Source organism: Argiope bruennichi, chromosome X1 (genome assembly GCF_947563725.1).
Source record: "Argiope bruennichi chromosome X1, qqArgBrue1.1, whole genome shotgun sequence".
Lineage (NCBI taxonomy): Eukaryota > Metazoa > Arthropoda > Arachnida > Araneae > Araneidae > Argiope > Argiope bruennichi.
Genome location: NC_079162.1, coordinates 116502043 through 116525521, shown reverse-complemented (window position 1 = coordinate 116525521; position 23479 = coordinate 116502043). Strand labels below are relative to the sequence as shown.

Below are 23479 nucleotides of genomic sequence, written 5' to 3'. Positions count from 1 at the left end.
GTATTCCTTTTCGAAGGTCGAAAACACATCAAACGCCGGCATTGGTCGCGTTTGCAAATAGCACTCCACTACGGAAGGAAGTCCATTCGCAACTGTCATTTTTCCAAAAGCTTACACGCTTTTCAACATGCTTGCTTTCGAAGGTGTTAAAATTACCCGTTCCAACAGATGAATTTGTTTAGATCTTCCGCTTGTACAACTGAGGTTCGTGTTATTTATTATTTTTTTTATACTCCTAAATCAGTTATCGTATCATATGAATAATAATTCAACAATTTAACTCATCTGTATACTTAATGATTGCATTCTTTTTTAATCATTAAAATAAGTACATAAAATAATCCGATTTCGAGGAAGTTGATTTCTAGTTTAAAAATAAATTTCGGAATAACTGTATTTCTTCAATTACTAAAAACTAAATCATCAATTTCTAAAACTAAAATCTTTTGGTAGCAGAGAGATGTATGTGAAGATGTTAGAAAGCAAAAATATATAATTCTAAGATGAGTAAAAATGATGATGAATGTTGAGTGAAATGATGGTGAAAAAAATGACGAGGTTCGTGTTATTTTTTTTTTACTCGTAAATCAACTATCGTATCTTGTGAATAATAATTCAACAATTTAACTTGAATTTGTAATTAATGATTATATTTTCCTTTAATCATTAAAGTAAGTGCATAAAACAATCCAATTTCGAGGAAGTATTCAAGTTTAAAAATAAATTTCGGAATAACTGTGCTTACTAAAAATTACTAAATTACTAAAAATCAATTACTAAATAACTTACTAAAATTACTAAATTACTAAATCAATTACTAAAAACTAAATAATCAATTTCTAAAATTATTATTATTATTATTATTATTTTTGTAACCTGGAGATGTATATGTAGATGTTAGAAAGCAATAATATATAATTCTATGATGAGTAAAACTCAAATTGCCCTGAAAATTCAATATTTAATGCATTTTTTTACAATTTAATAATTATCTGTTCATCAAAAACTGGTTTATGAGGATGTATTTTATAAACATTTCCGTTTATAATGATGCTCTCAATCAGTTTTTTTATAATAATTATCATGTTGATTATCATGCATATATATATATATATATATATATATATTATTCTGATTATTTCTGTTCTATAGAAGTTTATCTTTTTTTATAGACATCTTATATTTGGATTTTAGGTTTCGAATGACGCTAGTTTACAGTTAAATACATTCGTAACTCTCTATCTGTCAAATGCTAGTATATAAAGAGACTAATAACAAACGGTTCAGTTTTCTATTCTACTATTTGTTTGCATTTCTATTTCTTTGTTTATCATTTTGATTGTTCCAAACTTCAGTCTATTGTTAGAACAATCACCATTTGAAGAATGTCTAGAAGACATCAATTATATCTGATTACTTATTTTTATGACCAGAAAAATTCATTCCTATCTGTATAATTTTTGTTTTATTTCATTCTTTGCTGATGAATATTTTCATTCCTTTTTTGATTGCCATAAAAAGAAACATTCGTATAGTACGAAAGATCCTTGGCATTTATTAGGAACTAAGGGACAATAAACAAGAAGAACATTTGAGTTAAAATAAAAGAAAGCTATTATAATGTTTACTTTAATCTAAAAATAATCGCCTCTTTTTTGTATAACATATCCTAGAATTTTTTTTATGTGTTCGTCAAAAAGTATCTTATATGGAGTCTGATTAGAATAGAAATATTCGAAACAAATTAAAGCCTAATTTGGCTATTTAGAATAGTTTCATTATAAAACAATAAAAGCGGTTTTTATACTTTGTGTTCTTAATATATCATAACTTGCGTTTTGTGATTGTAACATCTTATTTTCAACGAAGACTACTCATTTTATACTTTTTTTTACTCTTAATATTATTTTTGTTAGTCTTTAAAAGGTTAAGAAGTTACTGAAATTAGAATTCAGAAATATGAAATTATCAACTAATTTCGCTGTCACGTAAGTAAAACGTCAAAAAATTCAATAAATTTTTAGGTATTATATATTTGCACTATAGATGAATAAAGATTATCCCAGGGGAATTAAAGCTTATCCTCTAATAACCCCCCCCTTTTTTTTTGTATTTAAGATATTACTCCTAATTTAAGCTCGCATATTTCATTTCATTTATTTAATTATTCATTCCTCCAAAACAACTAATAGCATTTAACTATTACATTTTTATTTTTTTTCCCAAAAATTCTTCGTATATTCAAAATTAGTCAGGTAAATATCCATTCAGGTGGAGATAAATCAGTTTTCAACTTTTTTCCTTTTCTGACTGATTAGATGAATGAAAACTGAATAAAATAAGCTATACAGAAATCCAACCATAACTCTTCATTAATCCTGCTTTTTCAGAAAGGCAAGCAAATATGGTACGTGGAAGAGGAAACTTCTCGATAATGTCACTGTCATTGAAATTGGCAGGATGTAGACAGAGGATTGTTATTCAGATTACTATTATATGGAATTTTCATTTTCTGTATAATTTTGTGCCATAAATATGGCTTTCTAAACACATTTTTTAAATGAACCTCTGTCTATTCAGTTCTCTTGTCTTATATCAGCTTGAATATTGAGGCATTTTCCTCCATCGAGAATCGTAAGAAGGATGAGAATTTTCCGGTATAGAAATTATGACGGGACGTATCTCCTACGAGCATGGTTGTACTCAATCATAGTTCTCGTCTCAGAGTTATCGTGACAACAGTCATTCAATTACACCCAGATTCTACGGCAGGGCGGGGATAGTTCGCTTTTACAGTTATAGATGCATTCCTACATTTAAAAAGTTCTAATCAGTCTCAACTTGCATTCCAAGGTTTAGTGCTGGAATTCTGAGAGGTGGGTAAATTATTTTAAATACGCCCTAATGGCCTTACTTTGCATACATTACAAAGTCAGATTTCGCGATTCGAGATGACCTGTCATTCAAGTTTGTCAGGATGGATGCAAGCTAAATTAAACTGTCCATGTGTACGATTAAAAAACGTTTCTGTAGAATTTGAAAAAGAGCATACTTTTCTTTTTTGAAAGTTTTAAAATTTAATGTGATAAAAAAATCCTACCTAATTCAACTTTACTATAATATTTATACCAAAATTTTATGTAATATTTATATCTAAGTTTTTAGTGATAAGCTGAAACTGTAATAACTTTTATTAGATGAATAATGAATAGATGATTCTGTTACGTCAAAAGTATCCGTGAAACTGTATCCGTGTTTAACTCCTCAAGTGAGGTTATATTAATAAAGTTTGATCAAATTTTAAAATAATAAGCTGTTTAGATTCGCCAGCGAGTTAGTAAAAAGAACAATGATTATAGCCTTGATTTCAATAATTTCTTTAACATTTTCCAAATAAATGTATTAAATTAATTTTCTTTGTACATATCAACAATATATACTTCACTAAGGATCGTTTCATTTTCCTACTGCATGCATATTTCAGGCTATAAGAAAATTTTTCATGTGTGAAGTCGCAAGCGGAAAAAATGTCTTATTTTAACACTGGAGTCTTATTCGAAACAGTGAATTAGAAAAACTACTCTTTTTCTGAAATATATTATATGCAGGGAATTATTGATACTTATTTTATTTTAATTATTAGGGAGGTACAATGTTCGCCATATAGTTAGGCGTTTCTGCTAGTAATAAGAAATTTCTTATTATAAATACATTCATTACTAAAAGTAAATTTAAATTGTTTGAAATTGCATGAACTGCTAGCATTAATTACTTATCAATTACTAAAAGATAAATCATCAGTTTTCTGGTATCAAAGAATTATATATGTAGATGTTAGAAAGCAATTAAAAATCTGTACTGAATTTTCTTCTTTCTCCCTGTTTTGATGAGATGTATTTCCGCCAAATTGATTAATAACATTGAAATAGTCGCCAAAGACTACAGGTATTAATAAGATTAATTTAGTGATGTTTATCAACTTTGATGAAATCTTATCAGAAAAAAAGATACCATATTATTTTAACGATATTATATTATTTTGATGGTATTATTTTAAATGATCCTTGATCAATAGTGATAGAGCATTCTGAATAGTTAGCTATACTTCAAAATGGCGAAATTAATTGACAATGTTCCTGTAGTTCAGTAACTTCGATACGTACACAGAAACGCTTTACGCTTCTATTTCATTATGATTGAATCGTCTTATGAATGCTTCCTCAACACTTTCATTTGCCAGTAGTTCCCACTTCCGAAAATTTCGATTTATAATTGAAATTCTCCCACATAAACTCATTTTTTCTTTCTTATTATCCAATAGCAGCCTTGTTTCATATTTTCCACCATGCAACAACCATGTGTAAACAATCCGAACACGCTAGTTTCTGCCAAATGACACTTAACAAATTCGGCTTGCTTTTGCGTCCACATAAGCGTTTTATATAAAGAGATTATATGTATTATCATATTTCAAATCTCTATAAGGGCCGTCAAGGAAAAATACCTAAATGGAAATACATTCATATTCAATACATTAAAAAAAAACAAATATAATAGGAATTCTAGTGCTATACTAAATAAAAAAATAGAATTTCTTTTCTATTTTCTTAGGGACAACCAGACAGAAGAATCGGGGTAAAAAAATTAGGAAGATAAATAGATATTCATTAAAATAATTTCGAAAACAGTACGTATAAAAAAGTGGATGCTGAATGTTTTTTTTATTTCTAAACACTTGTATTTAACTTGACTAGTTACATGTTTGTAAAGATATAATTTTGTAATCGTTTATAACTTATTTCTTGATATAATATAGGTTTAAACTTTTTTCCATTTTTGTATTCTCTGTGACTATATACTATTCCAGTATATATAAAACGCAATTATCAATTAAAGATTTAATTTAAATTTTTGGTTCCGCACTATTGGCGCCATCTAGTAGTGAGTTTCTGAAAGATGTATCTCAAGGTTAAATAGCGGAAAATAATTAAAATAAAAATATTCCTGTGGTACAAATAAAAATATGTTTTAAAATAGTTTTAGATAAATTTATTAAGAAATAAATCTTAAATGCTCTGAATTGTTGTATACCTCTAGTGTTGAATAATTTAGCACAACTTGATCATTATCTGTATTTACTGCACATGACGGCGTAGTGAATATAAATGATGATTAGGCTGTTATAATAATGGTAATTATTAAACCAAATAAGCTCACCACTAAGAAGATTCAGTATGATTAATTGGGAAAAGTATGTAATAAGCTTTTTCTCTAAGAATTAGATTACAAAACTATATGGAATGAACATGATGTCACAATCCGCAATATTTTCATTCATTCCATGAAATATTATACTTGTGATTTATAAAAATTTTCAGTTCTTTGTTTGCCTTGAGAGAAATGTAAACATATTATTTTTTGATAATTTTGTTTTGGTGAAAATTTCAAAAATTTCCTTAGTTTTATTGTATTCTAACTAAACTAGGAATTTAATCAAAAATGGAAAATCTAAATATTATATGAATAGCTTAACTTTAAGTTAATTTGTAAGATCACACTTTTAATTTATTTGATCCCTCAGATTAATATTCCCTTGTATTTTGATAGACTCACAATAGACTGATAGTATCCCTGATAATTTTGGGATAGACTCATAAATTTTAAGACATTGGCCAATGTCGAGAACGAAAATTGTTTTATTTAGTTATATAAATGTCTTATTTTAGAAGTACAAGAACAGAATTTTCGGATGAACCTTGTACTTTGGAATATTTCTCAGAAGGCGAGGACAGTTAAGACGACACTTTCCTTTTCATTTCATCAAGAGGGTATTTATTCCTCGATGAATTCAAAGTGCAACAAACCCGTATGTATGAGGGGTCTTTCATGAAATCGGATTTCGAATCAATGACTATCTGATCAAGAAGCCAAAACTGGAGGCGACGTATCACTTTCAAAATATCCACCCACATCAACATAAGAATAATCAGAATTTTTCCTGAGATAAATTTCCATTTAGTTTCTCAGTTCCTTGTTATTAAGCAGTTTAAAACATATTTAGCGCTGTTTTTATTTTTGAGACTGAATTTTAAAATAAATATTTTCCTATCATCTAAATAAGACGTATGCAAAGGAATCATAGGGAAGAAAATTTATAATATTGTCTTTTTCATTGTAGTAAAAATCGTATTCCAATATAGTTTATCTTAAAAATCGCATAAAGAAGATATAATAATGAATTTCTTGATCAAAAAACATAGCAGAAAATGAATTTTATTGATTATAGCCATATTAATATTATTTTCAGATAACAAATTATTATGAAAGAAATGAATTATGACATGCTTTCAACGTGAATTTAAATACATGCAAGAAATGTTAATTTGTTTTTCTGTTATCGACTGCTAAACAATCTTACTTGTCAATCTCAAGTCTAACAAGTATCCACTCTCTCTTGTTTTTCATATATAAACTGTTACATTAATAACAACTACCCACATGATTTATGAAGGCTGTTTCCGAATTGACTTCTGTTCTCCCACATTGGGAAGGTCGGTCATTGAACATTGTGGTCTGGCCTGACTGGAAATTGATGGTTCAATTTGTCTCAAACGTTTTTGATGTGTTAACAGATCTGTATTTGGATTTATGCCAGAGGGCGGTACGTGATTAATGAATTGCGTTGACAAATGCAAAGACAACAAACATAACAGAATCAGTGAATGCTGTAACTGAATAGATTGTCTTATATATAGAAGATGATGGTTTTTTTGCCAGGCAAGTCCGGCATTGTAATGATATTTATTTTATTTCTCTGCCCTCTTCTGTCAATAGTTGTTCCATATTTTTACTTTTTCGGCAAAGAATTCGCCCTCGTGATTTTAATTAATTAATACGGTTCTGACCTCTCTGAATAATTTTTGGAATGATGCCCGTCTGTTTGTGAATTCGATCGCTCAAAAATGCAAAGAGCTGGACATGTGAAACTTTGGCATTTTGTCATTACACCAAAACTGTACATTTCTGTCAAATTTTGGACCAAATCCTTCTGTCTGAGCTTTTTTCCATCTCTTATCTACGAAAGTCTGTGTGTTTTTTTAGTCATCGTGTTCACATGCTCATGACAAAATGATGACTAGATGACTGAAATTAAGAGTAAAGATTCATCATTAGAATTGTATGTTTGTACCAAATTTTAGACCCAGTAAATAGCTTAAAAACACATACTGCTAGATGACTGAAATTAAGGGTAAAGATTCATCATTAGGACTGTATGCTTGTACCAAATTTTAGACCCAGTAATTCACTCAAAAACGCATACTGCTAGATGAATGAAATTAAGAGTAAAGATTCATCTTTAAAATTGTATATTTGTACCAAATTTTAGACCCAGTAATTCACTCAAAAACACATACTGCTAGATGACTGAAATTAAGAGTGAAGATTCATCATTAAAATTGTATGTTTGTACCAAATTTTAGACCCAGTAATTCACTCAAAAACACATACTGCTAGATGACTGAAATTAAGAGTGAAGATTCATCATTAGAATTGTATGTTTGTACCAAATTTTAGACCCAGTAAATAGCTTAAAAACACATACTGCTAGATGACTGAAATTAAGGGTAAAGATTCATCATTAGAACTATATGCTTGTACCAAATTTTGTTTGTTTGTTTCTTATGGCACTTGCCACTGACAAGCCCGCTGTTACGAAGACAGCGATTTAAGCCTGAGGGGAACGTCTCTTATTTTTTTATAACAGCGCCAACTAGGGCCAAGAGTACGACTTTGCCACTTCACGCATCATTCATTCGCTTGCACAACCCCTTTTTACAGGAGGGCACATTCACACATCTCACAGATAGAACAACAGAAGAACAACCATGCCCAAACCGGGACTCGAACCCGGGACGCCCAGATCACGGGGAAGACGCGCTACCCCTATGCCAGGACGCCGGCTGTATCAAATTTTAGACCCAGTAATTAATGACCATTCATTGACTTGTATATTTGAAGATATGTTAAAGAGATAAATAAAAAAAGCAACAACTTATTAAAATGAAATTTAGTGATCTTGGCATCAACATTGTGGATTTGTATCTGTATCTGTATTTTTTAACCATTTCGGCTTTTAATTCGGATTGATGAAGTTGATGAATCCCATATGGCAGCATAATCTGAATACAAATGAATAATGAACGAATAATTCTAATTAAATAATTAACATGGGATTCATAAATTATTCTGGGATATATGAATTTTTAAGATATTCTTTATCAATACTATTTTTTAACTAACAAATAATAATTTGAGCTAGTTAGGTCCAAAAATTACACTATTAAATTTGAAAAGGAAACTTTATTTGAAAAGAGATGTGCCGTGGAAAATATGGGAAATTCATATCGTTCTTATTTCAGAAAACTGCACTATCCAAAAAATTTCAGAATTTTAACTGTATGAATTAGATAGTCACTTTTTAAAGGATTAAATTTATTGCATTAACACTACATATTCACATAACATAAACACAATACACTTAAAAGAGGTAGACATTTAGAGTACCAGTTAATCATTAGCAAAATTGTTGTCTCGGTAATTTGGATGCATGTTCACTGACTCGTGTTTTAGTTCTGACTCCTCGCAATTCACAACACACTGTAGTTGCGTTCTTTATTATGGTACGCGTGCGTCTATCCTTGGTAAGAAACGCACATATTTGCCATAATTGAGAGTTTTATGAGTCTGGCATATCTTTACCTTCATATAAAAATTCTGCCATTTTATGTTTCTAATTCCATGAGTAAATTATTTTTTATTTGAAAATTATAAAAATAGTACTTTTTACAAGAATATCTTTATAATCTTTTCGGAGCTTAAATTCTTATTATTGATTTTAAAATATATTTTTACGATTATATAGATTTCTTATCTAATTATCAATTTCATTAACTATTATTTATCATTATCCTACAAATATACATGTGAATATTTGTATATTCTGTTACTCCATCAAACATATTCATTCAGTTCAAAAGATATGGCACTGACATATCTTTTGATTTCCTGCTTATCTTTTGAAATGGATAAGACTTTTTTCAAACGGTTGAAATAACTTATCACCAAAGGAAACTCAAAAAATGTAAATATCCAGAAGTCCGCAGCATAAAATGTAAAGAATGAATGTTTTTAAATCAGTTATTTTTATTATTAAATACTTATCCCGCATAAAATAAAAAAAAAATTAAGTTTTAAAAGTTAAAAAAAAAGATAATGAAGTATTATGACTTCCTTTTTAATGATAATTAAAAGCAATTTTGAATTCAATATTGGTATTCAGAAAACTGTTCTTAAAGAGAATATTGTAAATTCTCGATAAACCGCGGTTTTTAGTTCCAAAATGTTATTAAAAAACTTCTAATACAAATTAAAAAAGAAATTTTTTGACACAAAACCAATTATTTTCCAAAGAAATTTAAAAACTCTTTTTTTGAGAGCTAAAATTGTTTTTTTATTTTTAGTTTTCAATTTAAAATTTATTTATATAAATTTTAAAATTAATGTTGAAATCAATTTTGTTTTCGATTCACAATCAGGTATCGCCACTAGAAAAGAATCAAAATTTAATTAAATTAGTCGATTAACTTATAATTAAGTTCTGAAAATAGAAAATACTTCTTAGCATACATAAGTGTACTGAATTTCAAAAATCTATCAAACTAGAGAATGAGTAAAAAATTGATTAAAAAAGTATTATTTTTAGACACATGAAATATATGAAGTTAAGTAAAATGCATAAAAACAAAAACAACATATCAATTTTTCTTTTACACGAAATCTGTGGTTGCTTTGACATTCCATTCCCGCAAGTAATAGGAGTTTACTGTGTATTAATGTTGAAAAGATGCCCTGTGTGATGGTTGAAAAGTGGCACTTGATGTTGACATTTTTAATGAAGATCTTTTGATTCCTGTTCATATTTTCAAATCAAATTCCATTAACACAAGTCATTTGATGACGGTGTTGTATTCTGTACTAATACAAATTAAAAAATGTGGTGTTGTATTCTGCATTTTTGTCGCAACCAGCTCATTCAGATGACAGCTTTGAACTTTTGTCTTGATTCCATCGACAATGGGATGACAAATTATAATCCACAACTATGTGTAACATTTTTTTAAACGAAAGATCATAAATGAATCATGTTATTGTTTATATCATAAATTATTTAGTTTGTAAGATTTAAAACATACTATAGTGGGATCTGGCTATTTCGGATCTGACAGGAACTCAATAAAAGTTAGATTTCTCTGAAGATTTGATTTAAGAACTGAGTCCACAAATAAATACAGCAAGAGAAATATAGTGAAGAATACTTAATTAAAGATGGTAAACTTTTTTCTATATTTAGCTATTTTAATAAATCATATATCATTACTAAATAAGCAGTAAATTATCTCAAAAAATAAAGCGATAGAATTTTTTAAAAATGATTTCAATGAGTGTATGAGTAATTTTAATATACAAAGAGCATTCAACCATTTGAATGCATCAGTTGCACATTACAACTTCAAAATAAACAATACGATTCACGTTTAACGCATTCAAAAATTATTGCAATGAGAAATTTTTATTTTTTTATCTATTGAACGCATTTATAGAAATTAGGTCCAAGTGAATTAGCACATTTAACCAAGTGAATTAGCTCAAAGAATTTTATATAAATTGATTGAAAATGGCTTTTGGTTTTCAGGCTATATAAACATAATTAGTATTTTATTATTTTGGTGCATTTTTAACAAAGTTTAACATGTTTTTATTTATGTGCGGTAATTTAAATAACGCTATTGGAAGGATTTTACTACAAATGATCAATGTTTTGTTTCTTTCAAATAATATTTTCCAATCAAATATTAGCAATATGTAGGAGGACCACGTCAGTTATTTTATGTAGTGAAATAAATACATAAAGAGTATTACTGGAAGAGCTAAACAATAGATCAATGATCTGACTACTTTGTTGGAAACCCAGTGTTTTACCCACTTTATGATGACTGAAGATTTCAGGTGGGAACAAATTTAAATTCAAACAAAATAATTCAGATATGGAAGTATTACTGGAAGAGCTAAACAATAGATCAATGATCTGACTACTTTGTTGGAAACCCAGTGTTTTACCCACTTTACGATCACTGAAGATTTCAGGTGGGAACAAATTTAAATTCAAACAAAATAATTCAGATATGTAAACAATATTTTATTATTGTTATTTTTAAATTGCAATTATAAGCTATATTTTAACATTTTGTTTGTAGAAAATTCAAAGAATTATAGACAAAAATTTGAGTTTCCTGGGACATTTGTTTCATATTTTTTCTTACTTTATGCATAAATATTATACAACCTACTAATTAAAGTATTCAGTCGATAAATTTTTACCAGATTTTATTTAATGGATAAATTAATAGGTTTTTGTAAAAAAACAATAATAGGTTACAAACAATAGGTAATAAACAATAACTAAGTTAAAAATTGATAATAATTTTACCAAATGAAAAAGAATCCGAAGGAATAATTGATAGAAATATATATTTCTAGCATAATTTGGAAATAAAAAGACAATGTTTTACTCTGAGTTTTGCTTTGGATTCAGACTTTTAAAAAAATTATTATTCATTGTTCTGTCGGATAAATAAATGAAGCTGATGAGTTCTGTGTTTAATTCGTTCTGATGTCCCATTGTTGTAGCTGTATCGCGACATTAGAAGGATGTGTAACAATTATTTTTAAAGTGTGTTGATTAAAAAAGGTCAATTAACTAATGCCAGTGGAATCGACGATCCTTCTTTCGGTTTGGCGTCGGTAGTCAGTCATCTAATTCCATTACAAAGGAAATGTTTAACTTTTTAAGAGTTGAACGTTTGACAGCTTGGCATTAGTCCATTGAGCGAGAAAAGATAAGCTCCTGGCAGCTTCTGTGCTTTTAAAACGGAGCTGAAAGGATAATCTTTAATCGGAAATTATTTGGTTGCTTTTAATTACGTTCTTTTTCTATACAACGTGGTACCTCATTTAACGAGTATAATTTACTCAAAATGCGAAATACTCGTTAAACAAAACAACTTTTCATAAGAGTCCATGAAAAATAGGACAATGCGCTCCATTTCGAAAAAACTACTCAAACAAATTTATAACAATGCAGTTTATTATTTATAATGTATTATTATTTACAAGAAAATTGCCTAAAGATATTTGTCTTTGGCTCTGCTTCAAAATCTGGCTAAAATGAGTCAACATTATCGTTAAGTGAATTCATAGAACTCATAGTTACTGCCTGATTAGGGTGATATTTCTCAATGTATGAGGCAATATTTCCCATGCTGTCAAGAACTCTCTTATTTCGCAAAAAGGTTGTTGTTCTATTGGATCTATTATTTCATTCTCTCCCGGTCAAGTTTCCTACGCAACTTTTTGATGCCACAAAAAAAGGCAGCTCCATCGATTCTTTGGTAGTTCTGGATAGTTCTTCCACCAGCTCATCGATATTACTATCCACATATAACCATGGATAAGGGTACAATTTCATAGGTTAAAGTTCCACAGGCTCTTGTTCGAATTCCTCGAAGTCGCGTTCGACAATGCTGTCCGGCCAAAATTTCTTCCATGTTCCATAAGGTTTCTCTTCAAGCCAGCGCTGTACAGGGTGTAACAGGCCAATACTGCATGAGACCTCACAATATCTTCTCGCCATTCGTTCTACGCAGCTTCGCTCATTAAACGAGTCACTTTTTTTTTTCTTTTTTAACATTTTGTTTTGCTCATTATGCGATGCGTTCGCTAAGCGAGGTTTGACTATGCTCAGTATCGAATCGGTATATTTTAATCATCAAAAAATTCAACTTCGAGAGGTTGAGAAATCTTTACGGTTTAGAGCTCCCTGGATCCATAAAAATTATATTTTGAATTCTATTTGACTGTGAGCACGATGACTCAAAATGGAGCTAAATGGATGGTATTTTTTTCACATCAAATATTATAAACCTGCGTCAAATTTTGGATGAAACCTGTTTAAAGGAAATTTGTGTATCCGCTCATGGTCATGTAAACACAATAACACCAAAAAATAAAAAAGCTAGAACCATGAAAATCTGCAAATAGATTTATCATTAGTACCTATTGTAAATCTGCTTCAAAGTTTGGACCAGATCCGTCAACGAGTTTCCCAATTATCAGATTGTCTTTTCATGTGTGTATGAAGGTGTAAATTAAAAAAAAAAAAAACTCAATGATTTGAGAAATGAAATTTTATATTTTGCCTTACCACAGCATTGTACATTTGTATTAAATTTTGTTTCCTATCGGATGATAAGAAAAGGTCTAAAACGCATGCTCGGTTTTTTACACCATACAGATTTTCTCATTAATTAAATATAAATATGTAATATTTTCTTTAAATGATGTAATTTATAACCATAAACTACCTAATGTGGTAATTTAGATTTACAGTGGAACTGTCTAATTCGAGCTGACTGCAGTGGTAAAGCAACCGGAGGACATGAGGAATATAGTCTTAATGGGCGGCATGAAGACAAGGCATCAGCTTTGTCGTGTTTGACAAAGCGTTCACATTTTAAAGCAGAATACGAAAAGGGAGTTAAGAAGATAATACAATACCACGGAAGTCATTTACGTTTACTAAACCGCTGGTGACAGATGGGGTTGAAAAAAATTAAATTGTGCCCTGGGCGCTACTTGCTATCTCTGAACCTCTAACTAGCAGACCCTCGATAAAAACTGAGTCTAAAGATTAGCAAATCAGGTGATAAAGGTATTTTTTAAATTAGGAGTGGCAGCAAAAATGTAATTGTAATATTTTAAATTTTTTATTTATAGTATTTATATTCACAGTTTTTTGCTTATTACTTCCCAAAGATTTATGTATAGCATTTTTATTTCGTGTAATAAATAATACATAATTAGTAAATAAACATTTAATTTTAAGGGATAACAATTGTAATTAAATAATGCTTAATAGTTTTTAAAATGTTAATTTCAAAAATAAGTGAATAATTTTAATTAACAAGAAGCGTACACCACTCTGAGAACTATAGTTGTACATTAAATTTCGAAACAAACAAGGCAATTCACATACAACCTGTTCAAGGCTTTTTTTTTAAAAAAAAGGGAGAATTTTATTATTATTTTTTTTTATTGAATACATTGTTTAGACGGAGCTCTACAATTCAGCATTTAACTTATTTAATAAAAACTAAAAAGATAAATTTTATTGCTTTTTTTAATTGAATACATTGTACAGCTCAAACTCCTCTAGTGTACTAAGGCCTTTATTTTGTGGCCTCAATGACGGACTATACGAGTTACAAACGTATTAACAAAAAAAAAAAAAAATCAGGAATCATTTTTTAAAATTTGTTCTACCTTCTAATTTCTCAAAATAAATTCGAATTATAATCGATATTTTAACATTACTTTATAAAAAATTCAAAGGACAGGGAAAAAAAATTAATTACTGATGAATTCGAATTAGATGATGAATTCGAATGAATTCGATCCATTGTATTTTTAATATTATATGTTTTACGAAATTCTTCCAGTATTATTTAATAATCACACTATTTTCAGGAATTTATTCATTCATCACGTTTTTAACTCAAATAACTGAATTCGCGCAACATTTCCTGTTTGGAATATTAATTCCAAATCTTAACTAAAAATAAGAAAAGGAATCCATTAATATTCCTAACGTTATTTTTAGAATTTTTTTACCTTGAAATGTTTGGTGTCAATCACTGTATTACCATTTAAGTTTCAAATATCATTTAAGTTTCGCAAAACAAACAAGCCGCAAATAAAACGATCCATCATAAACAACAAATGAAGTTTGCATGCTAAATAGCTTTCTTTCTCCTTTTTAAAACTGGTTTTGCATTTGCAAGTGGCGCCCGTTTATTTGAATGATGAAAGTCGCTGCCTTTAAGATTTAGGTGAAATATCTCGAGTTCTAAATCCTTCTGTCCTTCAATCTAGAACCTGTTCGGGTTAAGTTCAATACAAAGCGCATTATCTTACAGGGAGAAAAATTAATTCTATTGCTTTTGCGGATATTACTTAGAAAAGCCAGAAAATAATAATAAACGTTTTCAACTTTCTCTCAATGAGCTAGGATTATTAACAATGAATGATTTTCATTTTTTTTATTTTTATTTGAATTAGCTCAGAAGAGATAATACATATCCAAACTTTGCAGGGGAGGAAACTGGGAAAAAATAAGAAGAAATATGTATCTGATGATTATAATTTTAAAAGTTTCGTCTATTATTTTTTGTTTCTTTTGTTAAATTACTTGAGTGTTCAATAATTTAAAGGATTTTTTTTTTTTTTGCTTCTTTATCGCTACCTGATTTTTTTTTCTAAATAATGATTAATAATTACATTGTTTTTGTATTTTTAAACTGTATTTATTTACTGATTCTTTTTGTTCAGATTGGATATGATCCAAAATTTAATACAAGCCTACAGAATAATGATGATACTATTGCATATTCAATTTCATTCATTTTGCTAATTACATTTATGAAACGATTTTGACAGACAGACAAAATTGATTCGAAATTTTCTTTCATACTCGAAGAAATATAAAATGTAGAGATTCATTAATATCCAGGAAGAAAATTTCTTGAAGTTTATAGTGATTTCCCGCTGTATATATCGTATACAAGAAAGCAAAAATTTTAAACTGGTTGCTACACATTTCTGTATTTTTCTTTGCCAAAATAATTAATGATGTCTTTATATGCTAATCATTAATGGATAATTTCCGATTTATGTCCGTTCGAGCAATCAAAGGCATTGCAATCTGTCGGTTATGAAAGCACATTTCCAAACAAATACTTACGTAAGAAACGGATTTTGATAAAAGCATTTTAAATTAATCGATGACTCTAACGGACTTTTCTTAGACGAAATCATCTTGTGTAAGAAACAATGCAGCTTTTGCAGTTTTCTTTCTGAAAGTTGCATTTCGAGTAGGATTATTCCAAGCATGTTCATTTGTCTCGAAATATTCGTTTGTTTGTAATAACAAGGATTTTTACCATAACTGTAAAAATGATAACAGCTGAGATGCCATCCATTATCGAACCTATATTTGATATCCCTTCAAGTAATTAATTTCCTTTAATATTTTTATATTTTGAAAAGTCTTTGTATTATCGGTATTAATATGTAGTGTACCATTATATAAATTTGCCAAAAAGATTATTTTTGTAAAAGTTTTATACGTGCGTAACCAATAATTGTCAATAATATTGAGTTGTTTTACATTTTGATGCTTCAATTTGCATTTCTTGTTTATGTTATAAACTATGCAACACTGCTTTTGTAAGCTGGTGCGATAACTGGTAAACTAAATACGCATTGTTTGTAAAAATCGTAACTGCAGCTATCCTAATGTTTATTTCAACAGATGTTTTAAATTACCAGTTTTTGTCTGTGAGAATTTTATCTTCGATTAACATTGATAATATTATTTCACAATTTGATGTTAAAATTTTCATTTCGTATAAATTTTATAAACTCTGCACTTGATTTTGTAACTGCTTACGATAAAAGGTAAACGAAATATATTTTTTTATGTAAGTATAGTAGCAGCAACATCCGCTCAAATCTATTTTAGCAGATGTTTTGATCGCTAATTTCGCTCTTCGAAAATAACATATTAACTTAAAAACTGCAACAACTTCGCCAGTAAATGGCATAAACTTTAAAGACATCTTTATTTTTTTATTATCATTATCTTTTCGTTAAGAGTAGCCATGAATTCCAGCTAAGATAAAAAGATTCACAGTTTATAAAATTATAAACATTTTAATCGTTAAGTTTATATTTTTTAAAGCTTTACTGTACTGAAAGGAGCAACAAATCGTTAATTCAAATAATGATTAGATAAATAAATCTGCTCAGTTTGTTTATAATAATTTTAATAGCTATGGTAATTTTGATAGCTGAAAACTGAGACAATTATCTCATGGAATCTCGTTGTAGATTATTTAGTTTCATTCTTTAAATAACTATTTGAAGTGGCGATTTTCTTTATTGAACAGCTTCAATCTGAATAAAAAAAAAATGAAAAGAATATATTCCATTTGAAAATGTTTGAATTTGATGTTTCCTGAATTCTACTTAAATAATTTGAAGTTGAATCTTACAATGTGTTTTTAAATTTTAAAATTTTGCTAAAACTCGACACTTGAAACCTTTTCTAGATTCATATTTCTGATTTTAATAAATTATTTTTTTCATTTTTAGATATCTCAAGCTTTTATAGCTGTTTTGTTATTTTAATTACTTTTAATTTAGAAATAATTATTTCAAAATATTTATGTCATCCGAATGTTAATAAAATTTTATGAATTGTTTAATTTTTTATAATGGCCATAATAATGCAACATCGTATTTTCCAAACATATTAAGGATTGCGAGATCTAAATCGTTTAATTAAAAAAATTATTGTTGACAATGAATATTAAAATTTTGTTTGCTTTATAATTAAAGCGTAATTAATGTAATTATTCTGAATATTTTATCAAATGTTCTTATCAAAACCTATTATTCTGATGCTCTTATTAAAATCTGTTTATGGTGCAATTTTTCTAAGATGCAAAACATTCATTTAATGCGTCCTTGACTCTATGGCATTCATTTGCTTTAAATACTATATTTTATTCACTGTGTGGAAATTTTATTAATTAATTATTTATTTTTATTAATTATTAATTAGTTATTTTATCTAATTGCAAGTCAGTTGTGTCATGCTTTTGTAATGACCTAACCTTACACACAGCAACAAGAAAACAAAATAATTTCGTGCCTTTTCATTTTCTTTCATGATTCGCAAAATGGAATTTCGTAATTAATTTTTCATTCACTTTCTGATGTGTTATAAGTCTGAAATTTTGCACAATGGTATGTTACCGATTACGAAATATTTTAAAATTTTCAGATTTTAATTATTTATAAGATTCTGAATTAATTTAAAGTTTCAATTCGAATGAAGAAACAAATTCGCTATTTAGTCATTGTTCTCCCAAGTTTTAGTTATATTAACGTCCAGTTTCAAAGCAACACTAGGGTTATTTTTGGGATGGACCTCATAATTTTGAGCCACGGTCAGATGACGAGGACGACACATGAACTGGCACCCCTCACCAAAATTTCACACCGCACCAGCGGGAGTTGTTTTGCCAAAAGCCTATTTGTAATGTTTTCACAGAATAAAAGTACATTTGTCAAAAATTGAAGATTACGAAATGCATTAAAGACCAAAATAAAAACTAGAAAATTATAAATATAGACATTTTTAAATACTCCATTTTTATGATTTTATTAAAAAAGTATTTGTATGAAAAATCTGGTCATAAAGATTTTAAATTCATGAATAACTGGAAACCATACGAGAAGAAAAATGAAAACATACTGAATACGATAAGCAAGAAAATTGTAAGTAATCATTATAAAAAAAAATTAAATTATTGTTATATTAATATAGTAAGAATTTATTACAGTTGCAATTTATTTTCAGTTCAAAAAGATTAATTTCTACTGGTCAATACACAAAAACACGTTTCCTTAAAAAAAAACCTTATATTTTTATTTTACTATCATCTTTTTGTAGCACACTTGCGATGTGATTTAATTAAATTATGAAAAAGCATCATCTGTATAACCTACATTTTTGCAATTATTTGAAGTTGCATGTTTTGGATACATGTTCTGGTTAATTTCCTTTTTTGGCATATTTCAGTGAAGTCCTGAGGATTAGTATTGTGTTAATATTCAACAAACTGGTTTACTTTTTCTTATAGTATCCATCACACGTTTGACATAATTGTATTTCGTGAGGTATTTATTACTAACTTAAACAGCTTTATATCATGTTTGCTGTAAATAAAATTGATTTTAATTAATATCATTACCAACATCTCAATGTCATTTAACGGTTGTTTTTTTTCTGATTACCTTGAAATTACCATCTGTTTTACATAATTTGCCGCCCAGCTTATTTGCTCTATTCTGCAGTTAACGTAATAGTTTGACATATTTTAAAGCATTTCCTAAATGCTGGCCTTAATACAGAAACACGAATATTTTTATAAATTTATCTTTTTTTAGCATTCCATTATACTCACATTTCTGAAAAGTTTTGCTATATATAATTTTTCTTTCATGTAAAGTTAAAAAAGCGAGGAATTTCAAATTGTTTCAAAGTTGGTTTTCTAGATAATCTGCTAATGAAATCTCTGATAAAGAACTTTTTTTTTTTTTGTTAAGATCTTGGTAATTTTTTTTTCAAATTGTTATTCCTCATTTTAAAGAAACAATTAATATAGTCTCACTTTCTATCGAAGTATTTTTTTTTCTCTTCGCGAATTAAAAAATAAATGAAAATGATTATTAAGGGAGTCGATTCATTCTCAGACGACACACGACCAGTGCACTACACAATTCAATTTTGAAATCCAATTCACATCTCGCTGATAATGGCTTGTAGCCGCAGCGCAGTGTAAGACTACAAGCAGTCTCATATCATGAGCAGTTGCTCATATCACTCCATTAACAATCCACAATAATAAACAATTCGAGTTAAAAAGACTTTTTATAGAATTATTGAAGAATCTGATAGAAGAATACTGTGGAAATTTTAGAAACTTCAATTGGGATCTCTATTTAAAATTTTAAAAAAACATTGATTTAAATAAATGGTCGCTTCATATAACTTCTAATTTAGTAGTTAAGAAAAATCAGAAATATTATACAATACTATATATATTCAATAAAAAAGAAATTTTAAATTTTAAAATAATTTGGGGCTTTTTAATATTTTTTTTTATCTATTTATTTTGACAGAGAGGGAACTACATTATTCAGAGCCATCATGCCGTAGAAAGTTAGGAATTTCAATTCGCTTTTGTGCCTGTCTAATATGCTAATAAAAAGTCAATATATGCAAAAAAGGAATGAAAAGAAACTCAATGAGGACTTTCCAAAAAGCTTTCTGAATTACAATTTCTGGTTTCGGAATATCCATTCCAGAACGTATTTGTACCATTTTTGCTTTTGGAATCCTGTCACGATGGTTTCACTTCTGATAAATCATTCTCTTCTCATCAGAATATTTTTTAAAAGTATTAAAAGTCAGTAGTAATGGTTTTGTTTTCTGATAAATTGTTCTGTTCTCTGCAGAATACTACTCAAAAGTATTTTAAATTTTGAAATACCACAAAAAGGAATTGAGTAAGTTAAAATGTGCTTTTTTGTTTTATTTTTATTGAACCATTTCTTATAACATTTGCGATTTCTTAAAGGAATCTTTCCCATGAATGGAAAAATTTTACTGTCTCAATAATTCCGTAATACAAGCTTCCTTTAAAATTGATTTTCTCATTGCGCTTAAAGAAACAATTTAACTACTCTAAATTTTAAAAACCACTCCATTAGGTTTCTTTTATTATTGAGTATTCTAGAACTACTTTCAAATACTATTTTCTTTTAATCACATTTTTAAACGTCATTTTAATTTTGATTTAATTGCCGATTTTTCTATTTATTTATTAGTTTAATTATTCATTTTGACTCTTACTTATTAATGTTCACTTCTTTTGAAAGAAATAATTGATGATATGTCAAAATATTATCTGTCATATAATATTGCTTGTGTCAGTCGTATATCACACTCACTGTTAAAAAAATATATTTCCTCTGAAAGAAATAAGGACATTTAACGAAACAATTTAACTACTCTAAATTTTAAAAACCACTCCTGAGATTTGTCTGATTTATCAGCATTCTACAACTACTTTCAATTATTATTATTATTTTTTTTAAATCACATTTTAGAATATTATTTTAATTTTGGTTTTAATTGTCAATTTTGTATTTATTTATAATTTTAACTGTTCATTTTGATTCTTACGTTTTAATATGCAGTGATAACCTTAAAATTAAAAACTTTTATCTTGATGAATTATTTATTTTTAGTTATTTATTATATATTCGTAATATATATCCTTAAGATGCAATATATTTTATTAATAGTGGTTGGTTCTCGCTACGTTGTTGAGTATAGTAATGGTGTGGGGTTGAGTCACTTCCTGCCAATGATGGGACGTGCCTTCTACGGGAGAAGTTGTACAGCATTCAGTTTAACCTTATGTCTTCGGGAGGGGCTGGGGGGACTCGAAGTATGCTTATTCAAAATTCCCATTAATATAAAAAATTTACATTTCTTTCATTACGGTATACATTTTGATATAAATTATATAATATAATTCTTTTCATTACTCCAAAAAGATCTCCAGAGATAAACAATGAGAGATAGAGATACAGTATGATTAAAAAATAATAATGGTGTATGATAGTGTACAAACACAATTATTTTTACATTCTTTTCTAGTGTAACTACTTTTACCTTCAGTAAAGCGGTTAGCTGATAAGAAAAATACCAAAAAGATTCCTTGGCTTTTTTTTTCTGATAAATGAAATGGAAAACCCTCTTTCTTTCTAATCGAAAGAAATATATGGAAAATGCTTCATAAAAAAACTTTTTTTTTTGCAAATAACAGCCATGAAGTTCCGGGATTGAAACTAACTGCACGGGTCTTTCTCAGATTGCTGTGCTATTTCCTTGGATATGGATTCAGTACGGATGTACAGTGTCTTATAACCAGATTGTTAGTGAATATAACACACATACATACACACACACACACACACACACACACACACACACACACACACACACACACACATATGCTCCCACTTTATCGCACATCACGTGCACTTCTTCTGTCGTATATCATGAGAATCCGTACAGTGTACTGCAAATTCGTGAGAAGCTTGTTGCTGAACATTTAAAACAGATTTTACTTTTTTTTCCCTGCTTTTTTTATTTTCATAGATATCCGTACATCAGTGTGCAACTGTGTGAGTAAATCGATAATAACAATTTAATTACTTCTTCTTTGTTTTATTTTTAAATTTAATATTATATTTTAATAGACTTATATTACGTCGTGATGCATAATTGTCATCTACATGTTTGCCTTTTAAAATTTAAGTTTTAATAATTTAATCATTACTTAACTGAGTAATAACATCAGAATTATTAAATACCTAAAATTGGTAAAGAAATTTTTATTAAATTTTTGAAGTTAATCCTCGTTAGTTAAAAATCATCAAAATTTTGAAGTTAAAAATCATTAAAATTCATCTATATTGATATTTACAATTGCCTTTGAAAAATAAAAAATCGTTAGGTCAATGGGAGATATTTTCTTACTTAATTCGATTTTTGTGATTTTTCTTGGTTTATTTTGAATAAGTGGTGGCTAATTAAAAAGCTAGTTACTAAGGCCAGTTTTAATAAGCCTGGTGTCGGATTCATAATATCCTTGGAAATTTTTTTCCAACCCAGATTGTGCTCCAAGTATCTAATGGATGTTGTGACCATGCATTTGGAAGAAAATATCTTTGATGAATGAAAATGTCTCTGTGTACAAATATAGTGACTTCGCTTTAGAGTCGCCAAATTTGAAACAGCTATACTTTGAGAAGTGGAAATATGCACCTCATTACATTTTTTATGAAATGAAATTGTAATTAAAATTTTAAATAATCAAGAATTAGACTATATCATGATGTTTCTTAACCATAACTTCCAAAAATGTTAAAATACAAAAATACATTTTACACCATTTTAAAATTAAAAAAAATATCTTCTTAAAAATATCAATATAATCCCCCCCCCCCGAATTTTGGCAGTTTTTGGAGAAAAAAAATTCACAGAATTAAAAATAATGCTAACTAAGAAAATATATAAAGCATTTTGTGCAGTTTCCGACAATAGATATTAATGTTGTAATGAAATTCACACCGTTTCAGAGTTTCATCAAATATTTAATTGTGTGGTTAATTTCCATTGTTGAAATATGAAGAAAGATTATTTGTTCTTTCTACACTATTTGCATGAATTAGATAATGAAATTTCAATACTGCAAATATCAGAGTAAAATTTAAAATAGATTACATTGTCACTTAATTCTTTAATTCCATTGTAATGTCACAGTTCTGAATTCCATTAGGAAGTTCATTTACACAATAATCAGAGCATGAGTAAGATTGTTAAAAAACACGAATTTAATGTTTTTATCAAATAGAATTTAATGTTAGACAAATATTTTGTTGAGGAAATAATGAAAAAGTGCATAAGATATTTAGTTAAAATTAAATCGCGGCGTATTAATTGCTCATCAAAACCTGATAATAGAGAGTATTTTTGTGACTGCTTGTATATGTGTCTATGGTATCCAGACAGTATCCATAATAGTAATTAATAAGTTCCTAGAAACTGGAAATTTAAAATTTAATGTAGAAAATTTTATTTAATATTTTATGTCCTTTT

The 23479-nt window shown here is 28.2% G+C and overlaps 1 protein-coding gene across 6 annotated transcripts in view; it reads left to right on the top strand.

The window, feature by feature from the left end:
* LOC129958831 (ectonucleoside triphosphate diphosphohydrolase 8-like) overlaps window positions 1-23479 on the top strand; it is a 146432-nt gene that overhangs the window by 43591 nt on the left and 79362 nt on the right. The window contains exon 1 of one of the 6 annotated variants that reach the window (XM_056071539.1): window positions 57-204. The exons of the other annotated variants lie outside the window; for them this stretch is intronic. The gene's annotated coding sequence lies outside the window, so the exon portion shown is untranslated. Of the gene's footprint in view, window positions 1-56; window positions 205-23479 lie in introns of those variants that run through there. 6 annotated transcript variants of the gene reach the window in all.